Below are 26,576 nucleotides of genomic sequence, written 5' to 3'. Positions count from 1 at the left end.
AATAAGCTATCCAGCACAACTGAATCATCAAAACTATTTTTCTGTTTTTCCGAGTTACTAATTGGTTCAGTCAAATATGTTGAACTTCCATCATCAATATCATTCTCAAATTCTTCGACACCTCTTTTCACTCCTTTCCTTTCGATATTATCATCTTTAAACACATCTTCTAAAGTTATATCAATTTTTCCTTTTAATCCCTCTCTTGCATCCTGTCCAGTTATACCCTTGTTTGTACTTTCATCTTCACATTCCTTATAACCATCAATTTTGACAAGTACAGAAGCACTATTCATGACTTCATTTATATTCGTAAATTCTTCGCCACACACAGGATTATTGAGATTTGAAATCAATTCAGTGCTAGATGCAACAATAGGACATGGAGTTATTAATGGACTTGTTGATTCAAGAGCGTAATAAAGTTGGCCAGTAGAAAGGGTATGACATGTCAGAGTATATGGTGAAGCAATTATTCTACTGGTGTCAAAATTTTCATCAGCTAAAATATATTCCCTCGCAGAACTTGTATCAAACATCTGGTATACACATAATTCAAAAGCGTGTGATTTTGATGCATCTGTGGGTGGTGGTTCTTGCTCGTGTGAATAGTACATATCAGGGTTACTGACCTGATATTGGGTAAAAGAATACGTAGTTGGATAACATGGTGTAGTAACCCCCAAATTCATCAACGTCATGTCCGAGAAACGTTGGCTCTGATACCAATTGTAACCAACCTGGTGGTTGCCTACTTCTCCAACAACATAAATATAAGTCTGATTATAACAACCATCTTTAATTTGGTCGAAACTAGGATAACTCATGATGTAATAACGGATTGAACGTGTATTTAAATAAGCTGAATTGACTATCAAGTACTGAAAGTAAAGGATTAATAGACTAGAATAGAAGAACAAGACATAATTGAAAGAACAACCAAATACAAAACTGAAATGAAAACCTAAAGGACAATTTCTTCCTCGATAACTTCCCCCTCCTGCTGAACACGGTACATATAGTGTATATGTCAATTGGGCTGAAATGGGCCTATAGCTTCAATTTGGACCTGTTGGTACTTGACTAGTCGGTGGCCCAACTTCTAATAAAATATTTTATAGTCCAGTCTCACTTCTTGGTTACAATCCATTCCCCTTGAAAACATCATTCTCCTCAAGGATGATTCAAGCTTCAGACACACTTTGGAGTTGTCACTCTCCCCGGATCATAAACTAGTGTTATGACACTCCAATACCAAGCAAGGGCCATTAAATATGAAATTTTTTTCATTAGTTTCTAGCACATATTACTAAAATATATCTCACTTTCTGAAACCCTCCTCTTTCTTGAACTTGCACACCTATTTTCTTCTGGACTCTCATCCTTACCTTTATATCTTCCTACATGTCTAGTTAAGTCATTAGCACTTTCAGAAGCCGGAATATCATTATCATAAGTCAGATTAGCCAGGAGCTTGTCCTTATGCACGTTAGGCAAAACAAATTTCTTACGTAGCTCAAACAAATCACCTGAAGTCATGCAACTTGAAGGTACAACATATACGAAAAAATTTAATGCAGTCTCACTTTGAGTAGAAGTTGATACTTTGATGCCTTTGTGATACTTGTTGGTTACATGGCACACAAGATATCGGGTTTATGCCAAAGTTTTTCTTCTTTCCAAATTCATTGGGTATTATAACTCTGTTTATACTTTTCATAATAGAGATTTTCAAGGAAAGTATGAGATATATATATATATATAGGTGTATTTATATATCGGGACTTAATGAAGTATCTTGTAACTTCATTTTTTTTAATGATATTTCAAAGATTGAATCTATGCAAGTCTTATCTTGTAGTCTCATCTATGTGATGAACTTTTGAAACTGATTATACCTTGAATGGTGGTAGTTCAAGTAGTATTCGGAAAAGATATAAGTATATTGTAGTATCTTGTAACTTCATCTTTTCAACTTATATCTCGGTAATGATTATCTTATGCATGACAAAGATTTTCAGAAAAATGTTGAGACCAGGTTAGATATATGAGATCACCTTGCAACGATATTTTTATACAGTTATAAATTGGAACTCTGTGTATATTATGCATGGAGGAGGATTTCAAAGATTTCAAAAGTATATATACATATATACTGAATATTTTGCGACTTGGTCGCGTTAAGATATCAAACTTGGTTCATTTCTTCTTGACCAAGACTTTCATGAGTACTATGAGAATGCTCATATATTGTAAATTATTATACATGTTATTTTGGTGGGCTTGTTGCTCACCCTGGCTTTCTTCTTTCATCACATAACAATAGATAGACAAGATGAACATGACCAAGCTCCCAATTCGTGAGCGGATAGGAAACGTTCCGCAGTTTCCTGTAGGCGTTGATGCCGCTATAGCTGAGTTAGGAACTACCAATAGGATAGGTTTTCAACTATTGATGTAGCAGACTTATGTATATTATGAATTGTAATAATGGCAAAGAATATGTAAATTTATTCAGAAACCCTTTTGAGGTGTAATGACTTATAATTGTGGAATAAAATGATTTGTGTTATTTTAGTATTCATCTCTGAGTCTATAACTAGTGGTGTGTGTGTATATTGTGGGGTCAAAGTATGCAGTAATTGGTTGTTTATTTAGATTAAGTGTTGTTAAGGGAAATGGAACTCGTGAAAACCCAGATCCCCGACCCCAGATTTGGGGGTGTTACAAGGCGTCAACAGCTCGTGAAAGGAATTTGGGTATTATTTATAGCAGGATTGTTAAGTTGAGGAACACAATTGGATTGAACATTTATCTGTTAAAGTACGAGAAGTGGAGCGCGCGGTATACAGCTAAACTGCTCAAGGGACTGGCAAAACTCAAAGTTTAATTGTTAAATTAAATAAATTTATTTAGTGGACTTTAATATAATTTATTTAATAAACTTAAAATGATTTATCTTATAAACTTTAAATAAGTTTATTTTATAAATCTAAATTAGTTTATTTATATAAGTTATATTTAATTTAATTTTATAAATTAATTTAGTTATAATTTAAACTTAAATAAAAAGAAAAGAAAAAGAAAGACTACAAAAAGGAAAAACAAAAAAAAATAAAAAAAAGGGAAAAAGAAAATGAAAACGAATAAAAGAAATAATAAACAAAAAACGTGTACAAGTTTGTTTTGGTTGTTAAGTACATTTGTTGTACTAGTACACTAGTAGTCGCCACAGGCTCTCCTCCTGTACCTCCTTTGGTCGCCATACAGAGTAACTCAAAAATAAACTAAGGCAAATGAATTACCTTGGCCACCATAGAGAAGCTAAAGCTGGTCGCCACAGAGCACTCCTCAACCTCAACCACTACCTTATTGATTCATTCAATTTATTTGTGGGCTTAAAATTGAGCCCGACATTTGAATTGAATATAAAGTCTACACATCTGCAGCAGAAGCATTCAAGCTATTGGATTAATTTTCTGTTCATCTTCTCTCCCAAGAATGGTGAAAAATAGAAGCAAAGATTTTTCAGAGAAACTCAAGCTTTTTGTGTATCCGTTTAACTTCTCATCGGAGTAACATTATAATGCCCGATTTAATACTTGTATATTCATAGGGGCATTATAATCGTTACCCGGTAATTAAATCCTTAGATAAACAAAAGCTAGATAATTGTATAAGATTTAATTTGTTAATCTTTGTAGAAGTTAGGAACATTGTTGTTCTTGGATTGTAACTGGTTAACTTATTTACCGGAGTGTGGCAAAACACCCCTCGAGGATTTATATATGAATTTATACTTCCCCAAATATTTTATTTTCCTCGTTTTATATTCCCAAACACTATTCACCTCAAGAACACGGAACCACTAACCGAGCACTAAATTTTATATCCGCAAAAGATTCGAAAGAATATTTTAATTTAGTGATTATCGTATTCACCCCCACCCTATACGATAATTCGGGATCTAATAATTGGTATTAGAGCAGACTGATTGATACACAAATCAGGATCCTTAAAAATAATTTATTTTATTAATTTTTCATTTACATAATTTTATTTTGAAAATTTGATTTAGCGAATTTATTTTATAAATTTAATTTAAATAAGTTTATTATATGAACTTAATTTAAATAAATTTATATTATAAATTTAACTAAATTAATTTATTAAATAAATTTTAGTAAATAAAAAAATTTAATTTAAATTAATTTCTCGGATTAATTAGCTGCCATTGCATTCCAAATTGTTTTTAAGTTATGAGCTGCCATTTTTGTTTTGTTTAACTCGTGGTTCCTCAAATCAGTAGACAAACTTAGTTGATTGTTTTTGGAAATTGGCTTGGTTTGTGAACTACATGAAGATGTGGTTGACACGCGCCTACTGGAGCAGCACAGGAGATGCAGCTTCGCACACGCGGGGATAAATAAAATTACCTGGTTGTGCCGGTCACGCGCAACACAAGTTGGCAATACAGAGTCAGCTATGTGTTCCCCACGTTCAGCAGTTGTTCTTGCACGCGTAGAAATTTAAACAAATCCTGGTTGTCTATACTCCAGGCATACGCGCGGCAACACAGGAAGAAACAAACAACAGTTGGCAGCAATTGGACTCGTCTGTAGTTCACGCGTGAACAAGAACAAAGTCAGTCCCGGGTTGTTTATGTAATGAACAAAGAAATCCAATTACAAATAAACAACAAAATATTTGTTGATTGTTGTTCGCTGCAAAGTCGCACGTGGTGGGGTTGTAATAATCCCAAATTTTGGAATTTTTGAAACTCTTATGAATAGTGATTTTGTTGAATAAGAAAATTTCTCATGTCACACTATGTAGGGGTTCTTCTATTATTATTCTGAGATCTTATTAGTACTTTATATGGGATATAAGTGTATGTAAAGATCGTCAGAATCCAAATTCGAACGCTTTGATTTTTCCCGAAAATCCACCAGATATCGAAAGAATTGAGTATAAGGTAACATGATAAAAATGATTTAAATTTAAGGATTTTAAGAGAGGATCATAAAAGGAATATAATGTATTGAGAAATGTTAAGGGAACCCAAGTAATAAGATCCCGAGTATGATCCCTCAAACGATAAACGAAAACGAAAGTTAAGTGAACCGTATAAAAGATCAGCGGTCATTAGCCAAGTAATTAGAAGCTAATCAAAGAGATTAGTGGGGATGATGTCATCAAACCAATGAGAAGAGGACAAAGGTGGGAGGGTGACATCACATGGTGACATAAGCATGACCAAAGCAAGTGTGTTGTTGGTTGATTTAGAACCACACAAAAATTACCATGGTAAAAGGTAAGAAAACAAAACAAAACAAATCAAAAAACAACCAACCAAGCCAAAACATTTCATTTTTCACCAAAAACAAAAAGCTATCTCATTTCTTCATCAAGCTCTCGGCTTTTTTCATTTTCAAAGGAAAGAAAAATCCAAAACCAAGATCCAAGCTTTGTTAAATCATGAGGTAATTATCTAAGGTTCCTTATACATAGATATAGCTATCCCATGAGTTTAAGCTTCTAATTCCTTCACAATCTCTTCCATTAAATCAAGGAAAAAGATGGTGAATAGTAACCTTCAAGAAATAACTTTGGTTTTCTTGATTTTTATGAAAGTTCAAGGTAGCTTAAGCACAGATCAAGGCTTCCATGGGCATTCCAAGGATCTTTCATTGATTAAAAGCTTCAAGGAATGTATAACTCTAAATTATCTTAGCATTAAGTTGTTTGGTATAAATGATTATGATGATGGAATGATAGATTAAGTGTAGTAGTTGCTTTGTCATGTTGAGATCTTAGTTGTTAAGTGTTTTTGTTGATTTTGGAAGTTAAGAGTAGCACTAGTTGTTCTTGATGATTTATGGTATGATTTGGGCTTGGTTTAAATGGTTTAAAGTGGTTGATGAGTGATATTGTCATATGGTTGTATTGGGATTGATTGGTGATGGTTTGGTGTTGAATTGGTTTGGTAAAATTTTGGGAAATCGCGTAAACATAGCCGTCGTAATGCCCGATTTACCGTAGACTGTTTTTGTTCTTAACATCAGAACCCTTGAACTCACTGTTAGGTTTTGACCATTGCCATGACTAGATAGTTCATGTTACGAGCTTCGTTTTGATATGTAGTTCGTTTGATTCCGATGTACGGTTTAGGAGAAACGACCGTTTTAAGTAACGATGTTTCGCGAACGAATCATTACCCCTCGCCTTACTTTGAAACATAGGTTAAAGACCTAAAAAGCCTAATTGGAGTATGAAACAATTATGTAAAGTGTATTAGGAAGTTGGTAAGACACTCGCGAAAGAATCGCCTTAAAACTCTTAATGGTTGATTTATTAAAAATGGTGGAGCCGAGGGTACTCGAGCGACTTAAGAGAATCAGTAAGCGCAAAGCGAGCGTTAGAGTCTAAATTGGTTAAAGTATAGACTGATAAGTGACTTGGGTTTAATTCCAACTTATATGTTGTTTATAGGTTACCAGACTCGTCCCAAGCCATTTGTAACCCCCAGTCGCTCAGGCAAGTTTTCTACCCGTTATACTGTTGTTGTGATGTATACATATGTATATGCATTATCTTGTGATAGATGCATGATGGTTAAATTAGCAAATTCTTGCGATATATTGTAGCATGTGATATGGTATATATGCATGCCTGTTTCGTAATCTTGATACATATATCTGTTGATTCAGTTGATAATACCTATGCTAGAGATAAGAGGTATTTGCATATACCCTTAGTATAGGGGACCCAAAGGTGAATATTTTTCTAAAACCGGGAGTCGATTCTCCCGAGTATATTATATATATTTATGTATATATATATAGATATAGTTTTCAAAACTATGAATCGAATAAGGTTTATTTGATAACTTTATTTTATTAATGAATATTACTTTGAATATTCATTCGAGGGCTTATGACCCCGTTTATTTTATTAATGAATATTATTTTGAATATTCATTTGAGGGCTTATGACCCCGTTTATTTTATTAATGAATATTATTTTGAATATTTATTCGAGGACTTATGACTCCGCTTAATTTATTAATATATATTATTATTTGAATATTCATTCGAGGACTTATGACTCCGATTATTTACTAATTATTATTCTTAATTTTATTAAAGAATAATGTGTCGATAATCAAACTTACTTTTGATTATTCAAATAAAGATAGTACTTTGTATAAGTATATCTTTGGTTATTTAATATTCATTGCAAGTATAAGTTTTAAAACTTCTACTTCAATTATTTTTATAAAGATTATTCTTTATGAGAATATTATTTAAATAATAATATTCGGATATTTTTCTAATAAATTGGGACTGATTTATTCCATTAAATCAGCACTACTCCAAACATTCTTGAAAATGTTTGCGAGCCTTCAAAATGATTTTAAAAGTTAGAGGGGACCCCAAAACTCATTTTTTATATATTTAAGATCTTCCTTTCAAAGGGGATTTAAATATTCGCTCAAAACCTGAGGGATCCGGCTCTGTGGTGTGTTTATATTCGCAACCAGGTTGCTATTTTGATAAAAGAGTTTTGATTACTTACCCAATACTCGGGAAGTAAAATTCTTGGAACAAGTTAATCCATTAACAGGCATCGCCTGGGAAATATCGGTGAGTTTCCCTTTCCAACTAGATACGACTTCTTGGTGGAGCCATATCAACAAGTTTCTACTTGGGGAAAGTGGGGACGAGCTTTACGTTTCAGAGTCATGGATTTCATCTGAACTAGGAGTGGCGTAAGTGGTCGAGTGGCGCCGGCCCAGCCTTATAATATTGGCCCAAATGGCCTGGAAGTTCCGCTAAGACGGTACATTCCTTAGGAGTCCAGTGTTCGGTTGACAAGTAAATCCGACAGGTTCTCCTCTACATGTAGAAAATGGTGGGGTTGTACTACTACGACTGATCATCGTAAGTGGTCTTCCTGGCGCGACAAAACTCCCGTAATGAGTTCATCATCCAATTGGATATTTCTGCAACACTACCCAGAGCACTTCGATAGGAAGGCTACGGTTGGGCGATTGTTGAGTGTTGTCAGGGTCAAGCTTTCAAAATGATGTTTGCATCAAATGAAGTATCTCGTAACTTCATTTTACTTTGATGATATTTTAAAGATTGATTCTATACAGGTTTTGTCTTGTAGCTTAATTTATGGGATGAACTAATTATAACTTGAACGGTGGTAGTTCAAGTAGTATTCGGAAAATATATAAGTATATTGGAGTATCTTGTAACTTCATCTTTTAAACTTATATCTAGTAAATGATTATCTTATGCATGACAAAGATTTTCAGAAAAACGTTGAGACAAGGTTAGATATATGAGATCACCTTGCAACGATATTTTATACAGTTATAAACTGGAACTCTGTGTATATTATGCATGGAAGGAAGAGGACTTCCAAGATTTTGAAAAGTATATATACATATATACTGAATATTTTGCGACTTGGTCGCGGTAAGATATCAAACTTGGTTCATTTCTTCTTGACCAAGACTTTCATGAGTACTATGAGAATGCTCATATATTGTAAATCATTATACATATTATTTTGGTGGGCTTGTTGCTCACCCTTGCTTTCTTCTTTCATCACACAACATCAGATAGACAAGATGAACATGACCAAGCTTCCAATTCGCAAGCGGTTAGAAAATGTTCCGCAGTTTTCTGGAAGCGTTGATGCCGCCGTAGCTGAGGTAGGAGCTACCAATATGCTAGGTTTTCAACTATTGATGAACCAGACTTATGTATAATATGAATTGTAATAATGGCAAAGAAATGTAAATTTATTCAGAACCTTCTTGAGGTGTAATGGCTTATTATGTGGAATAAAATGACTTGTGTTATTTTTTGGGTATTCATCTCTGAGACTATAACTTGCGGTGTGTGTGTGTATATTGTGGGGTCACAGTACGCAGTAATTGGTTGATTGTTAAGATTAAGTGTTGTTAAGGGATATGGAACTCGTGACAACCCGAATCCCCGACCCCGGATTTGGGGTGTTACAGAAATGGTATCAGAGCCAAGCGTTATAAACCTCAGAGATGATATGACGTTAAAATAATAAGTTCACTAAGATAATAATAACCCTTACCAAGTTCATAGTTGGGCTACCTAACGTAGTACTGACAGTTAAAACCCTTATGGGAACCCTTATAAATATCGTGATAGAAGCGTAGTTCGTTATCGTAGATGGTAGCGGGACTCCGAACCCTGAGGTTGAGGAGCAACAACGCGATGATGTTTTATTAGTTATTGGAGATCAGATTGTGGATCCAATAGAGCGTCCTAACGCAGGACCGAATGATGTTCATATTGAGGAATTGATGATCATGGTTAGGGAAACTACCATAGGTAGGATTGGCCGGTCACTACCGGAGGTTCGTTTAAGTTTGTAAAGATAGTAGCCCCTTTAACGCGGCTTACTCGTAAGACTAAGAAGTTTGAATAGACAGAGAAATACGAGAAAAGCTTTTAACAACTGAAGCAAAGGTTGGTGATGGCCCCTATGTTGGCATTGCCGGATGGAAAAAGGAGATTTTGTGATTTGTATTGACGCTTTGCATAAGGAATTAGGGTGCTCTTATACAGCACAACAAGGTACTCGCGTACGCGTCAAGAAAATTAAGGGAGTATAAAATTCGATATCCCCACCCATGAGCTTGGGCTCGTGGCAATAGTTTTGCCCTAAAGATTGGAGGCACTACTTGTATGGAGAGAAGTGCGAGATTTACCTAAGCCATAAGTGCTCTAGTACATTTTCACGCAGAAAGAGCTCAACATGCGCCAAATGAGGTGGTTAGAGCTAATCAAGGATTACGATTATGAGATTCTTTATCATTCAGGGAAAGCCAATGTGGTGGCTGATGCCCTTAGTAAAAAGGAGAGACTCAAGATGATAATGTCTTTGAGAGAGTTTATAAAAGGTTTTGAGAAAATGGAAATAGAAGTGAAGGTAACCGGAGCCGGTACCGAAAAGCTGTTTGAGATTGCAATACAGCCCGAATTATTGGAAAAGAACAGATTGTGTCAGAAAAAGTGATGAATGAAGGTGGAGAGCCAACAAATAGATAAGAGATTAATACCGAGAAAGATGATAAGGGAGTAATGAGGTATTCCTACAGAATTTGGGTTCCAAATGTTCAAGAGCTTAAAGATGAGATCTTAGATGAAAGCTAGTTTGAGGAATAAGATTTAGAGCAAACCCTGAACGTAATAGTCAGGGAGGTCGCCATCAATATAGAAGGAACCCATAACATGATGAAGTGAAAAACAAGGATTTTAACGTATAAGATAACCCCAATTATGGGAGAAGGATGAAACATTTCATACTAAGAAAACAGAAGTCGAGTAAGGAAAGGAGACCCGAGATGGTACTCTTATACGGCAATTCATGGACCTGTCTAAAAAGAATTTAGACTATTATCCCCAACCACCACCTTGAGGAAACAATGCGGTAGGAAATTCTTTCATGACCTTTAAGTCGCTAAGCTCTCAGAGTTCCAAGGAACAGGTTGACCCAGTCGAGGCAAGAGCCTGGCTAAAGGAAATATAGGAATCATTTGAGGTTTTAAATGATTGACGAATCACAAAAGACTGTTTTTGTCACTTACCCTCCTAAGAGAGAGGCCACCCACTGGTGAAAGGCCAAGGAAGGCACGGAGCAAGAGATTATAATAAACTGATTAAAGTTCAGTGAAATTTTTTTCGAGAAAGTAAATCCCAAGGTTATGGAGATAGTGTAAAAGCTTTAAGAGCCAGAACAAAGGCGGACGGATATGATGAATTATGAGTCTAAGATTGTTAAAGTTGTCAAGATTTGTCTGGAGGACAAGAATCCCAGAACGACGTGATGTTTGAAGTCAATGATTAGTGGGTTCGTGAAATGCTTATAATGGAAACGAAAATAAAAGACTGAAAAGGGCAGGAGTATAAAGGGATATAAAGGAAATAGAGTTGAGAAGTGATAAGGGAGTTAGGTATGGGAAACCCTAAGAAACCCTTACAATAAATATAGAGAAGTGTGTCATCATCAGCGCGATGGTGACTGATCATGAGATAAATTCAAGGTTTGAAGGGATAAGCGATACGTATAGTTAATTCCCTTGAAGTTGACAGTATTCGATGAAAATTTGAGATAGATCGATTGATTAATAAGGAAACACGAATGGACTGAGGAGACAAGAAAGTAAGAAATTAGAAAAATTGGATGAAGGAAGTGACCTTCAAGAATGTGAAGTGTAAGTAACGCATGTGAAATGATACCCAGAAAAGGAGACGCCAGGTATGAAAGATATCCCAACGTTGAGATGACTGTTGAGATAAATAAAAGAGGTAAATGAGTAGTTAGAACTAAAAGGTTCACGTTGAACACGACCAATATCTTCTAGAACATCCCTGTTATCATTACTGAATCAGGAAAGAAAAGTAGATAACCGTTGTTATCTTTTGGAGGCCATATTGATTGACCTCATTATGAATACAGATGTTATTGTGAAATTGGTATAGACTATCGAGGTGAGAATGATTGAATAAGATAATCTATCAAGGATATATGACTTGATTTATCCATGGAAGGATGCAAGTACCTTTTTAAAGGAGGGATTAAGGATAGAACCTCGATAACTTGAGATGAACCATAGGGGAATGAATGAAGGTTGGCATTTCACCCTTAAAAGGAACAGTATGAGTTTTGATAGTATGGAACGAAGGATTAAGGTAACAACAACCTTTAAGAATCAGTGGAGAAATTTTTCAGAAGTATATAGACAATGATTCTGGTATTAATAAATGGTATCTTGATATGCCCTGTATCTAGGGAATACAGGAGGAACGATTCAAGGATAACCTTAGAGGTTTTACAAGGAAAAAGGTAATATTCAAAGTTCTCAAGAATAGAAATTTTGATAAAGGAAATGTGACGTAATTATAATAATGCCAAGTGGGGCATGTGTTAAACCACGAGAAAGTATGGATCGAACCAGTAAAGATCGAAATTATTCAGGGCAATTAGGACCTAAGATAAAAGATGTTCTAAGTATGATTGAGAGTCAGTCGTGACAGTGATTAACCTCTAAAGACGGAGGCAATAACTTATGGAAAAATGGTGATATTTTTTTTACTCATCAGATTTTAAGGAAAACATCTTCACATAAGCAGTGATTGAAATGAGGTAGAAAATTTATTTGGAGGTGGTTAAAATGACATTGACTGTAAGGAAATTTTACTATCAGGAAAGGCCAAAGAGGTGGCTGACACTTTAAAGGTAAGAGGATAATTATAGGCGCTTGTGCCAAAGGAATACAGTGATGATGGTAAAAGCTGTGAAGGTTGTATTATGGTTTGGAAGATTGACATTCCTTTTGATGACTGTGCAATACCCAACCGTAATAGTAGTTTGGTAAAGGTTTAATTCATAAAAATCGCCATGAGCGGGCTATCTATCTTAGAAGGAACTATCCTGAGAATAATCCAGGACCATGTTTCAAAAAGGACTAAACGAACCTTCGAGTTAAGTCTTCTATTGAAGGTATATGATTAAGAATGGTATTAACCTGCTATCGGTGCTTTGATTGAAACTCTTCTGCAATTTTATATGCTTCATGTCATGTATGTATGTCAGGATCAGGAGTGTTCTTCATGAATTACGAATGGTGATTATGTTAACTCCTTAGAAGAATTCTATACTATATGTATGGACTCCGTATGGTTAGATATTAAGATTTCATGGAAAGTGAATGATGGCAGTAGGTCAGTGGTGGACCATAGTAATGCAGCAATGATTCTGCGAGTAATGAGCTGATTACAACCGTGAGAGTTGTATTGGAATGGATGTTGAGATTGAGTACCACTAATCGTGTCGTGTTGACGTATAAGTTATCTTTGATAGAAAAACTAGGTCGATTATTTACCTTTTGAATATTTATTCTTTCTTATCAATAGAGAGTCGTATTACTATACGAGGAAGGTTGCAGTGCAAGCATAGAATTCTAGTAACGATGATGTCTAGAATGAGATCCCAGATTCGATTTTCGAGATCGAGGGAGTTTCAAAGGTGATTGGGTATAAGCTCGAGGAAGAGCATGGGTCCATAGAATGATGGACGGAATAGCAAAAATATTTAGGCATGTGAAATACGATGCTATAATACTTGATGTTGATATATATACGTATATGTTTTGTTCTCCTATGACAAACCTCTATAGTTCAGAGGTAGATTCCAAGCCAGATATTTTGTGGCAGTATTATTTATATATATACAATTCTCTTCAATTCGTTCTTTTCTCTCCTTTTCATTTCATATAAGCTGAGAAGAATAACCCTTCCAGAAGGGGAGGTATTGCCGAATGACTATCTATCTGTGTGATAGAAGCCTAGTAGGATACCACATGTTGTTTAATTGCTTGTCAAGTACTAAAGGCTGGCCACCTTCTGTACTAACTATGCAATAGAACAAGTGTCATGATCATAGTGATCTCTCAACAAATTCCTTTACTTCTATATGATTGATCAAACTTTGGAAAATAGAAACAGCTGAAAAAGGAGTAGTAAAGTTATGGTGGTATTCGGAATGGAAACACATTCGTGATACTAAGGTTGACGTGGTTATTAAAAGGTTATAGAACACTAACGAGCAAGAATATAACCAGTATAATATTAGGAACGGAAGGTAGTAGCGATTACGAACTGGAAAAGAATGGGTATTGAGAAGCAAAAGCTCAAATGCTAAAAGCTATAATGAGAGTCTGTGCAATAGACTTGAAAGAATTTGGAATGATCACTTAACGCGGGTTGAGTTTTCTCACGATAATAGATCATATGTCAGGTATCGAGATGTCGTCTTATGAGATCTTTGAGGGAAGACAATGTCGATCCCCCTTATGTTAGGATGAAGTTGTAGAGCGCAAGATGCTCGGACCAGCAGTGGTCCAAAGGACCAAGGATATAATAGATTTAATCAGAGGACGGCTGGTAGTAGCCCAAGATGGGAACACGAAGTATGTTGATTTGACTCGAAAGGACAAAGAGTATGAAATAGGGGACCTAGTGTTGTTATAGGTATTCCCTTGGAAAGGATTGATGAGGTTCGGAAAGAAATGAAAGCTAAGTCCACAAATTGTTGGACCCTTGGATATATTAAGACGTATTGGGGAGTTAGCATATGAGCTAGCCCTACCCCCGAACATGTAGCAAGTCATAACGTGTTTCACGTATCAATGTTAAGGAAGTGTAATTCACATGCCAGATAAATAGGAGCATATGAGCGCCTAGACATGCAACCAGACGTAACCTATATGGAGCAACCAGGAAGGGTTATAGATTGAAAAAGGAACAAGTGCTTAGGAGAAGGGTTATCAAACTATTCAGAGTTTGATGGAAGAACCACAATGTGGGAAAATTTACTCGAGAGTTAGAAAGTGCAATGTTAAGAGAGTATCCCTATTCATTTTCTATTTGATTCCGGGACGGAATCCTTTTAAGGAGGGGAGACTGTAATAACCCCAAATTTTGGAATTTTTGAAACCCTTATGAATAGTGATTTTGCTGAATAAGAAAACTTCTCATGCCACACTATGTAGGGGTTCTTCTATTGTTATTCTGAGATCTTATTAGTACTTTATATGGGATATAAGTGTATGTAAAGATCGTCAGAATCCAAATTCGAACACTTTGATTTTTCCCGAAAATCCACCAGATATCGAAAGAATTGAGTATAAGGTAACAGGATAAAAAGGATTTAAATTCAAGGATTTTAAGAGAGGATCATAAAAGGAATATAATGCATTGAGAAAGGTTAAGGGAACCCAAGTAATAAGATCCCGGGTATGATCCCTCAAATTATAAACGAAAACGAAAGTTAAGCGAACCGTATAACAGATCAGCGGTCATTAGCCAAGTAATTAAAAGCTAATCAAAGAGATTAGTGGGGATGATGTCATCAAACCAATGAGAAGAGGACAAAGGTGGGAGGGTGACATCACATGGTGACATAAGCATGACCAAAGCAAGTGTGTTTTTGGTTGATTTAGAACCACACAAAAGTTACCATGGTAAAAGGTAAGAAAACAAAACAAAACAAATCAAAAAACAACCAACCAAGCCAAAACATTTCATTTTTCACCAAAAACAAAAAGCTATCTCATTTCTTCATCAAGCTCTCGGATTTTTTCATTTTCAAAGGAAAGAAAAATCCAAAACCAAGATCCAAGCTTTGTTAAATCATGAGGTAATTATCTAAGGTTCCTTATACATAGATATAGCTATCCCATGAGTTTAAGCTTCTAATTCCTTCACAATCTCTTCCATTAAATCAAGGAAGAAGATGGTGAATAGTAACCTTCAAGAAATAACTTTGGTTTTCTTGATTTTTATGAAAGTTCAAGGTAGCTTAAGCATAGATCAAGGCTTCCATGGGCATTCCAAGGATCTTTCATTGATTAAAAGCTTCAAGGAAGGTATAACTCTAAATTATCTTAGCATTAAGTTGTTTGGTATAAATGATTATGATGATGGAATGATAGATTAAGTGTAGTAGTTGCTTTGTCATGTTGAGATCTTAGTTGTTAAGTGTTTTTGTTCATTTTGGAAGTTAAGAGTAGCACTAGTTGTTCTTGATGATTCATGGTATGATTTGGTCTTGGTTTAAATGGTTTAAAGTGGTTGATGAGTGATATTGTCATATGGTTGTATTGGTATTGATTGGTGATGGTTTGGTGTTGAATTGGTTTGGTAAAATTTTGGGAAATCGCGTAAACATAGCTGTCGTAATGCCCGATTTACCATAGACTGTTTTTGTTCTTAACATCAGAACCCTTGAACTCACTGTTAGGTTTTTACCATTGCCATTATTATATAGTTCATGTTACGAGCTTCGTTTTGATATGTAGTTCGTTTGATTCTGATGTACAGTTTAGGAGAAACGACTGTTTTAAGTAACGACGTTTCGCGAACGAATCATTACCCCTCACCTTACTTTGAAACATAGGTTAAAGACCTAAAAGGACTAATTGGAGTATGAAACAATTATTTAAAGTGTATTAGGCAGTTGGTAAGACACTCGCGAAAGAATCGCCTTAAAACTCGTAATGGTTGATTTATTAAAAATGGTGGAGCAGAGGGTACTCGAGCTACTTAAGAGAATCAGTAAGCGCAAAGCGAGCGTTAGAGTCTAAATTGGTTAAAGTATAGACTGATAAGTGACTTGGGTTTAATTCCAACTTATATGTTGTTTATAGGTTACCAGAATCGTCCCAAGCCATTTGTAACCCCCAGTCGCTCAGGCAAGTTTTCTACCCGTTATACTGTTGTTGTGATGTATACATATGTATATGCATTATCTTGTGATAGATGCATGATGGTTAAATTAGCAAATTCTTGCGATATGTTGTAGCATGTGATATGGTATATATGCATGCCTGTTTCGTAATCTTGATACATATATCTGTTGATTCAGTTGATAATACCTATGCTAGAGATAAGAGGTATTTGCATATACCCTTAGTATAGGGGACCCAAAGATGAATATTTTTCTAAAACCGGGAGTCGATGCTCCCGAGTATATTATATATATTTATGTATATATATATAGATATAGTTTTCAAAACTATGAATTGAATAAGGATTATTTGATAACTTTATTTTATTAATGAATATTACTTTGAATATTCATTCGAGGGCTTATGACCCCGTTTATTTTATTAATGAATATTATTTTGAATATTCATTTGAGGGCTTATGACCCCGTTTATTTTATTAATGAATATTATTTTGAATATTCATTCGAGGACTTATGACTCCGCTTAATTTATTAATGAATATTATTATTTGAATATTCATTCGAGGACTTATGACTCCGATTATTTACTAATTATTATTCTTAATTTTATTAAAGAATAATGTGTCGATAGTCAAACTTACTTTTGATTATTCAAATAAAGATAGTACTTTGTATAAGTATAGCTTTGGTTATTTAATATTCATTGCAAGTATAAGTTTTAATACTTCTACTTCAATTATTTTTATAAAGATTATTCTTTATGAGAATATTATTTAAATAATAATATTCGGATATTTTCTAATAAATTGGGACTGATTTATTCCATTAAATCAGCACTACTCCAAACATTCTTGAAAATGTTTGCGAGCCTTCAAAATGATTTTAAAAGTTAGAGCGGACCCCAAAACTCATTTTATATATATTTAAGATCTTCCTTTCAAAGGAGATTTAAATATTCGCTCAAAACCTGAGGGATCCGGCTCTGTGGTGTGTTTATATTCGCAACCAGGTTGCTATTTTGATAAAAGAGTTTTGATTACTTACCCAATACTCGGGAAGTAAAATTCTTGGAACAAGTTAATCCATTAACAGGCATCGCCTGGGAAATATCGGTGAGTTTCCCTTTCCAACTAGATACGACTTCTTGGTGGAGCCGTATCAACAAGTTTCTACTTGGGGAAAGTGGGGACGAGCTTTACGTTTCAGAGTCATGGATTTCATCTGAACTAGGAGTGGCGTAAGTGGTCGAGTGGCGCCGGCCCAGCCTTATTATATTGGCCCAAATGGCCTGGAAGTTCCGCTAAGACGGTACATTCCTTAGGAGTCCAGTGTTCGGTTGACAAGTAAACCCGACAGGTTCTTCTCTACATGTAGAAAATGGTGGGGTTGTACTACTACGACTGATCATCGTAAGTGGTCTTCCTGGCGCGACAAAACTCCTGTAATGAGTTCATCATCCAATTGGATATTTCTGTAACACTAGCCAGAGCACTTCGATAGGAAGGCTACGGTTGGGCGATTGTTGAGTGTTGGCATGGTCAAGCTTTCAAAATGATGTTTGCATCAAATGAAGTATCTCGTAACTTCATTTTAATTTGATGATATTTTAAAGATTGATTCTATACAAGTTTTGTCTTGTAGCTTAATCTATGGGATGAACTAATTTTAACTTGAACAGTGGTAGTTCAAGTAGTATTCGGAAAAGATATAAGTATATTGGAGTATCTTGTAACTTCATCTTTTAAACTTATATCTAGTAAATGATTATCTTATGCATGACAAAGATTTTCAGAAAAACGTTGAGACAAGGTTAGATATATGAGATCACCTTGCAACGATATTTTTATACAGTTATAAACTGGAACTCTGTGTATATTATGCATGGAAGAGGACTTCCAAGATTTTGAAAAGTATATATACATATATACTGAATATTTTGCGACTTGGTCGCGGTAAGATATCAAACTTGGTTCATTTCTTCTTGACCAAGACTTTCATGAGTACTATGAGAATGCTCATATATTGTAAATCATTATACATATTATTTTGGTGGGCTTGTTGCTCACCCTTGCTTTCTTCTTCCATCACACAACATCATATAGACAAGATGAACATGACCAAGCTTCCAATTCGCAAGCGGTTAGAAAATGTTCCGCAGTTTTCTGGAAGCATTGATGCCGCCGTAGCTGAGGTAGGAGCTACCAATAGGCTAGGTTTTCAACTATTGATGAACCAGACTTATGTATAATATGAATTGTAATAATGGCAAAGAAATGTAAATTTATTCAGAACCTTCTTGAGGTGTAATGGCTTATTATGTGGAATAAAATGACTTGTGTTATTTTTTGGGTATTCATCTCTGAGACTATAACTTGCGGTGTGTGTGTGTATATTGTGGGGTCACAGTACGCAGTAATTGGTTGATTGTTAAGATTAAGTGTTGTTAAGGGATATGGAACTCGTGACAACCCGAATCCCTGACCCCGGATTTGGGGGTGTTACAGGGGTCCTCGAGCAGTGTAGCTGTTGTATACAACAAAGAAAGCAAACCAAGTCATCTCTTTGTTCTACTTGAGTCGCCACAGCCCTCCTATGCTCCCTGTAGTCGCCACACAGATTAAAAAAATCTAAGGCAAAGAGGGCGCACAGGAGTACTAAGAGGTCGACTTAGAGTAGTTACAAATTTGGCTAAGGAAGTAATTCTCTACTGTTATCACCTTGTAGTCGCAGCACAAGAAATTATCCAAGGGTGAACCTCTAATCGCCACTTAGCACTTAACAATTTTTATAACCCCAAATATTAATTATTTCTGATTTATTTATTTTTCCATAAAATTTAAATTTCTTAAATTTGAATTTCTCTTAGATAATAATTTACATTTTATATAATTTTTAAGAAAAATCGAAATTCTTGAAAATTAAATTTTACGTAAATATTTATTTTTGATTAATTTATATTTAAAGAAAATTAAAAATACTGGAAATTTAATTTTTCTTAAATATTAAATTACAGGTGCACAAAGGATTAGTAGACTCAGGATTCCTCCGGGGCTTTTAAAGTGGATTTTAATCTTTTGAAGAAAATAAAGACCATGTGCTATTCAGACGGAAAATTCCCGAATACGGAAATTATAGATAATGCTTTTCTTACTCCAATGGAACTGATTTCAAGACCTACAGATGAAAATTGTCGATCTTCCTTAAAGGCTTACTCCATAGGATACCACTGGGTTTCTCGGAGATTTTAAGACAACTCTATATTTCCAGATTACAGTCACATAGTGGTTTGTACCAATGCTATATTTATCTGGGAATTAATGAGATCATACAGGCAGGATTTGTGAAGGTCATAGTGAATAGTGGGGACATACAAACATCTCAGTTACATGCAGTAAAGTTGGAACCTTGGGACAGAGTGTAAGAGTTACTGATAGCTGAACCAGAAGAAGCTCTGGTAGAAGTACTTGAGGGACTGGACGTTAGGGCAGTGTTTTACATGTCAGGGAAGTTTGGTCACATTGGATTCTGATAGAATACATAAGCTATATGCAAGGATCAAGCCTATCTATTCCGAAGCAGAGACTTTTATAGATTCAGTTCAAGAGGTGATTACAAGAGTAAGATTGGGAGAGATACAAGATGTAATATCCCATATTTTCAAATATTATTATTATTATTTGGAATTGTTTATGTAATTTTATGTGAATTTTAGGGAATTATCTGGTAATTGGAGTTGATGTTTTGGATGTTTATATATGATATTCTTTGAATATTATAAATTTTATATATCCAGAATAAAATATAGATAATTATGATATTTTTCTGGTAATTTTTGGGCTGTTATATGATTTTATAATGATTTATAGATTTACTAATTATTTTTTGAGTAATTATAAAACTATTATATAAAGCCGGGAATCGTCCCACTTCAACTATTTTTGCGTTTTTACAACCCGGAACTCTTCCGAAAACACTTTCCTAGCATAATTTGGTAATTCCGGACATTTTCCGTGTTTTAACTTTTTCGATCCGGATTACGATTTGACCCGTGCGCGTCCCGGCGTAATATTTTTGATACGATAATCGTTTTGATAATTCAACAAAACCAGTATTCTCGAAAGGCGGGATATTATTACATTATTTTCATATAAAGTATTTTCTAAGAAGCCCAGTTTTGATAATTTTCCAAATTTGATATTTAATTCTATCATTTTATAGTTACTTGGTGGCTAAGTAATCTATTTTCGGATATGATATAATTCAATAGGATACTTGTTACGTGTTCAAACTGCATTTATATGAATCAATCTGTAATTTAGGCGTGTGTTTATTTGCGTTATTTGTTTTATCTCGTTTTATTTGTGTTGAATGTATTTTATATGTGTTCGGGTTTTTGGGTTAATTTAAGTATCATTTTTGTTTATCGAAAATAAACGGACCGGGACCCCACCGGAACGGTAAAGTCCACAAAATTCGTGTTTCTATTTTTATAGAATCAATCGAATTTCAGATACCCAGTATTTCTGTATTTTTGAATTATTCACAATTTTTGGGGAATTTTTACATTAATTATGTATTTTATTGCTTTTAAAATTATTCCCCGTAATTATTATTTTGGGGCTTAATTATTTAATTATGGGAATAAAAACACCTTAAATTAACTTTGGGGTATTTATATTTCAGAAAATATAAATAACCTATTAATTTTTTTTATTTCATTTTTTTATTTATTAAAAACAAATTCAAGAACAAAAGTTTGGGGGTGTGATTTTGTTCTTCATCGTCAACCTCTGATTTTGAAGGATTTAGGAATCCGTTTTCACTGTTCATAGTATCAAATTAAAGCTCTCATCGAGCCCGTCATGTTGACACCAAAATCATCACCTGAGGATTTGTAAATTTTAATTTCGTTTTTAGGGTTCTTCAGCGAATTTGGGGTTTTTAAGTTGTGATATTTTTGAATGTTTTTGATGATTCTAAGAGCTTTTCCATGATTAGAGCAATTGATTAATGTAAAAATTATACTCGTTCTATTGCTGGATGTTCAAGTCGAGTTCTTGTTTTTTTAAAAGTTGTTGATTTCGAATTTTTGAATAATCATGATGTTCTTGATGATTTTGGTGATTAGAATAGGTTTCAATTGATCTAAGCTTTATTTTCGTACTGGAATCGTGATTTTTGGTTGAGAAATTGCTGGGATCGACTTTTCGCCGGAAAAGTTCGAACCTTGGGTTCGATTTTGATCGGAAATTACGTTTGGATCGATGTTTGATGTTGTATGTGTTGCTGGAGTGTATAACATCAAGTTTGACGCATGAAACAATAAAAACCAAGCTGATTTGACCCTGTTTAAGGCCTGGCCGGAAATAATTTCGGTGACCGGAACCGGCGACCGGAATCTAGGTTTCCCAGAAACCGGCGACCAGTTCTTGGTCCCCGCCGGCCAGCCACCTTGTTCAGGCCACCGTTTGATTTAGTGGGGAAGGTGACCCCAACCCCAAAACCTTTTTTTGAATTTTTATTATGAAAACTTTTCAAAAATTATTTATAATTCCTAAAAAAATGGTTTTTTTTATTTCAAAATGAATTTAGTTAATTATTTTAAATAATTAGGTGAATTATCTTAAATCCATAAAATTATTTTCTTTATTATCTTCAAAAATATATATTTGATTTAATAAATTATAATTTATTTTAATTGATTATTTATAAATTTAATTAATTAATTAATTCATTAATCAATTAATTTATTTATAAATAGTTAAATAAAATATAATTATTTATAATTAATTCAAATAATTCCTAAAAATTGTTTTTAATCTTTTAAAAATTATATTTTGGTATTTAAAAATTAATTAATATTATTATTAATTGATTTAATTCTATTTTATTCTTATTTTATTCATAATAAATAAACCGTTCGTCCGTTTAATACGAAATGAACGCCTGTAGACTCAGAAAAATATTCCGCTTTTATTAAAAATACTTTTGAGACCCAAGTTCTTTTTTTTCGAAAGGTCGCTTATTTTACGAATCATTCTGAGTCGATTTTTTATCAATAAATCTTATTCTTGACCTGATTTCAGTTTTAAAAGTATTGAGTCGAACCTTTTGACGAACTGAGTCATAAGTGATATGAAATATGTGATACTTGAGTTATGTGTCTACGTGCTATGTGAATTACGTGCGTATGTGAGTCAAGAGTCTTGTATTTGACTGTCTTCCTTATGTGTGGGTTATCGTATGGGTAGACGATAGGGTTTTGACGCGCAGTTCGTTGAGTAATTATCGTTTAGACGATTGAAATTATATATTTTAATTATAGATACGAGTCTTTCAAGACGATCAGAACCAGATGGAATGAATAAAGAGTAGAGTTGAATAGTATGGAATCTTGGGTTGCAGCATTGCATGAGCAGCAGACCAGAGATTTAGCGAAGTAAAAGACGTTGATGCCTTGAGATGCTAGACTGAGATAATTGTTTTATTGCGAGTGTGACTAATTGCTAAAACTCAAAGGCAAGTATCCCTATCATCACTTATCGTTCAAGTGATATTTATTTTAAATCTTCTTATGCAAGTATTGCATCCATATTCTCAGTTCGGAATAGATAAATGTTTTACATATCGCTGAATTAAATGATTCTGTTTATGCAAGTACTCTTCTGTTATTCTATGTTCAGAATAGCTAAGTGATTTTATTTATCAAATGAATGGATTTATAAATGTTTTTGGTTTTGAGGAAAATGAGTTGGTTTTGCGAGTATTTCCCGCCCAAGTAAATGGGGAATTAAAAGTTTATAAGGGTGTTGAGTATTATGACCCCTTTCAATAAAATGTTTTAAGATTAGATGGTTGCGTAAGAGGCCGTGGCGGCAGTCCAGCGGAGATTTAGGTATTATACATGATATAATACCTTTAGGCCGATATGTGCCTTGGGTGCCCCATTTGTTTAGTTGGATATGCTTCGGCATACTGGTGTTGCTCCGCGGATGATCACCGGCGACAACACACCGTCGTTCGAGGATTCCAATCTAAATTATTATATCATTTTTGATAATCTTATAAGGAATATTTTATCAACTGTTTTGGTTTTGGATAAAGGTGGAATACAGTTTTGATTCGGTTGGTGATTGATGTTGATATTTAAGTTGTTGTTAAATATCAAATATGGTATTAATGCAGATAATTGATGTTGACTTCCATATTTTAGCGCAGGTAGGTTGTGAGCATCAAAGTTCGTATTGATATCTAATTTGATATGACATCAAAATGAATATTAATATCAAGAGTTGAGTTTGAATAAAGTTTATGATTCAATCCATAATCATTGTTTCTTGTTATTGTTGTTTACGATATTTCCGTAAACACTGTTTTACGAGTTTTATTCTCGTCAAGATTCAAAGTATTGCTGAAGCATTTCGCTCGAAAGTATCAAAAAGAGTTTTGAATGCAGTGAAAAAAAATTATACGATTTTTTTTATAAATTTTCTGTTTCAGCAATTATGATTTTAAAAATGTTCTGCTCTAATGCAGATGTCAATTTTATATCAAAACGACCATATATATGCTATAATGAACTTGCTGAGCATTTATTCTGCTCATACTTGTCTGTTTTTAAATTTAACCTCCAGTGAGGACTAGCTTGTGCTGTTTAACTGCGTCATTCGAGGAAGCAAAGAAGAAGCTTTTGGAAGGTGATTGTTCCAGGGTTTACGGGCTAGTGTAAGTTTTATTGTGTAAAGTTGTTTATATTATATTGTATTATATTTGTGTTATTTTATTTGGGCCTAGTATACTTTATTTTGAAGTTATGCTAGTGGGTTTAGTTTTGAGTTGGAATTTATTGAAAAGAGTTTTAAAAGAAAGTGAAAAATTATTTATGGAATTTGGATATCTTGTTTCTAGAACTGTAACCTTAAAAGATCTTGGAATAGTTTAGGGTCATAAATAATAATTATTTTCCGCTGGCATTTATTTATTGATTTAACAAGTTAATTTGGATTGAGGTTTTATAGTGACGACCAAATCCTCTGACCCCGGATTTGGGGGCGTTACACAAGATTTGATAGCTACAGTTATGACAAGAAATATGTGTCAAGTAACTATCAGGGGTTTTGCTACAACTGAACAAGAAGGTTGACAAACATGGATGAGTAGGGATTTAGTTGAAGAGTTGAGACAAAGGTGGAATGTTTTCTTAGGGAAGCAGTGGGTCAAAACTTATAGTGCACGGGAAAGAGTTGGGATGGATCAGATGACGAGAATAATGAATATTTTGCTTTCATAGCAAACTCTAAAGATGATCCAACTCACATATCTCAGGTTTCAAATTCTTAAACCACTACAATATTTTGCTCTCAATATTCAGTGCATAATAAGATGTTAGTGTTTAAGTTTTTAACACTCGCACAAGCATGATAGCATCACTCATAGATAATGCTGAACTAGTTCACTAGATTATTTTTTTGGTAACTATGATTGATGTTTAACTTGTGCATGATACTTTATATGATCTTAAATATGTGTTTGAATATTTGTTGAACATGATTAATTGCTTTAGTGAAATATATGTTTTCCAGCACTTAAGACCTTTGTTTATGCTTACTCTCTATATCCTATTACAATGTGATTTATTCATTTGATCTGAATTATTTGTTAAGATGTTTTACTTTATAATTGGATTAAGATAGCTAAATGAAATTCTTCAACAGGATTGGACTAGATAGAATTAATGATTTACTTTTTAATTTTGTTTGTTCAATATCATGCCTATATTGCTTAATTCTTCTGTATAATGTTTCTGAATGAATGCCATGTATTCTTAATACAATGCTTGCTTATTTCAATACCATAAATGCATCTCTTAGTACTTGCATGAATTATAGAAAAAACATGTTTAGGATTACAATAGGGCGAAGACTGTTAGTCCTCCTTATGTAAGGATGGAACCATTTTTCCCTTAACCTAGAGACAATTCTGTCAAGGGTATTAAAAGTGAGAAAATGGTCAGTCAAAGATAAGAATTAAAATGATAAGGTTGCAGCTGTTGTTATCTTTGATTATAATAATATCTCTAATTCATTTGGACCCAAACTAATAAGTTGGGTACCAAGAACTTTTAATCCATTTGTGAGTGCAGGACATAACATGTTAATTAATTCATATGTATTCTTGGTAATTCATACTCAAGGCATATAATCAAAGAAAGAGCCTTGCAATCAAATGTGATTAAAAAAAGCTATTCTGTCAATAATCTTTGGAGATGACAACAAAGGTTTTCATCACAGGACAAGCTATGAAGAAAAAGGGATGTCATCATGGATTCAACAATTGCTATCACTGATAACAACTAATTATTGGAGTCACTGATAACAGTTGAAGCATCTTTCTTGCTGGAGATCAAGGAACAAATCTTTTAATCAGACAGTTCTACATCAGAGGACAAAATGTTAATTTAATAAAGGATTAGTGTTTCATCTGAAGCAGGAAGGTTGAGAAGCTTGCTCTTCTTAGAGTAAGAAAAGGATATGCTTATGGCTAGACTGGAATCTCAGGAGAGGTGAAGTCAATAGTTTCTGCTATAAAGCTTCATCTGACAAAAGTTTAGCTATGGCATTAGAAGCTCTCATCCTTGAACATCAACATAATGAACTCTTTTATAAAAAGGGTTTAGTGAGAGGACTGCCTCATCTGGAATTTAGAAGATGTGACATGTGAGGCATGTAAGGAAGAGAAGTCAAAGACAACATCACATCAAAATAAAGATATACCTTAGTGATGGTGGTTGACTACTCTTATTAAACAAAGTTATTGTTTGTGGGTTCTCAAGATAAGACATCACATATGATGATTGATCATATCAGAAGATCAAGATGGAAGCAACTGTAAAAGAAATGATCTAGTGATCAGATAATGGGACTGAATTCAAGAAGCAGTTCTGATTAATATCTATAATATCAAGAATATTTTGAGACATATTCAGCATTGGGAGCTCCGTGTCAGAATGGAGTGGTACAAAGAAAGAACCAGAACTTGATTAAAGCTACAAGGAAAATATCAAGCTAATCAAGACTTTCTAAATACCAAAGGGCTAGAGCAGTTAAAACAGTTTGCAATAAGTAAGATCAAGCCTTGATCAGGATGTATACATGAAGACCACTAATGAGTTAATGGCCAATAGAAACAAACACTGGATAACCTGAAAATGTTTGAAGAGAATGTTCTACAGAAGCAAACAATTAAATGTTATCAGTTTCTTGAAGATC

Source organism: Apium graveolens, chromosome 5 (genome assembly GCF_009905375.1).
Source record: "Apium graveolens cultivar Ventura chromosome 5, ASM990537v1, whole genome shotgun sequence".
NCBI lineage: Eukaryota > Viridiplantae > Streptophyta > Magnoliopsida > Apiales > Apiaceae > Apium > Apium graveolens.
Note: the sequence above shows the minus strand (reverse complement) of the source record.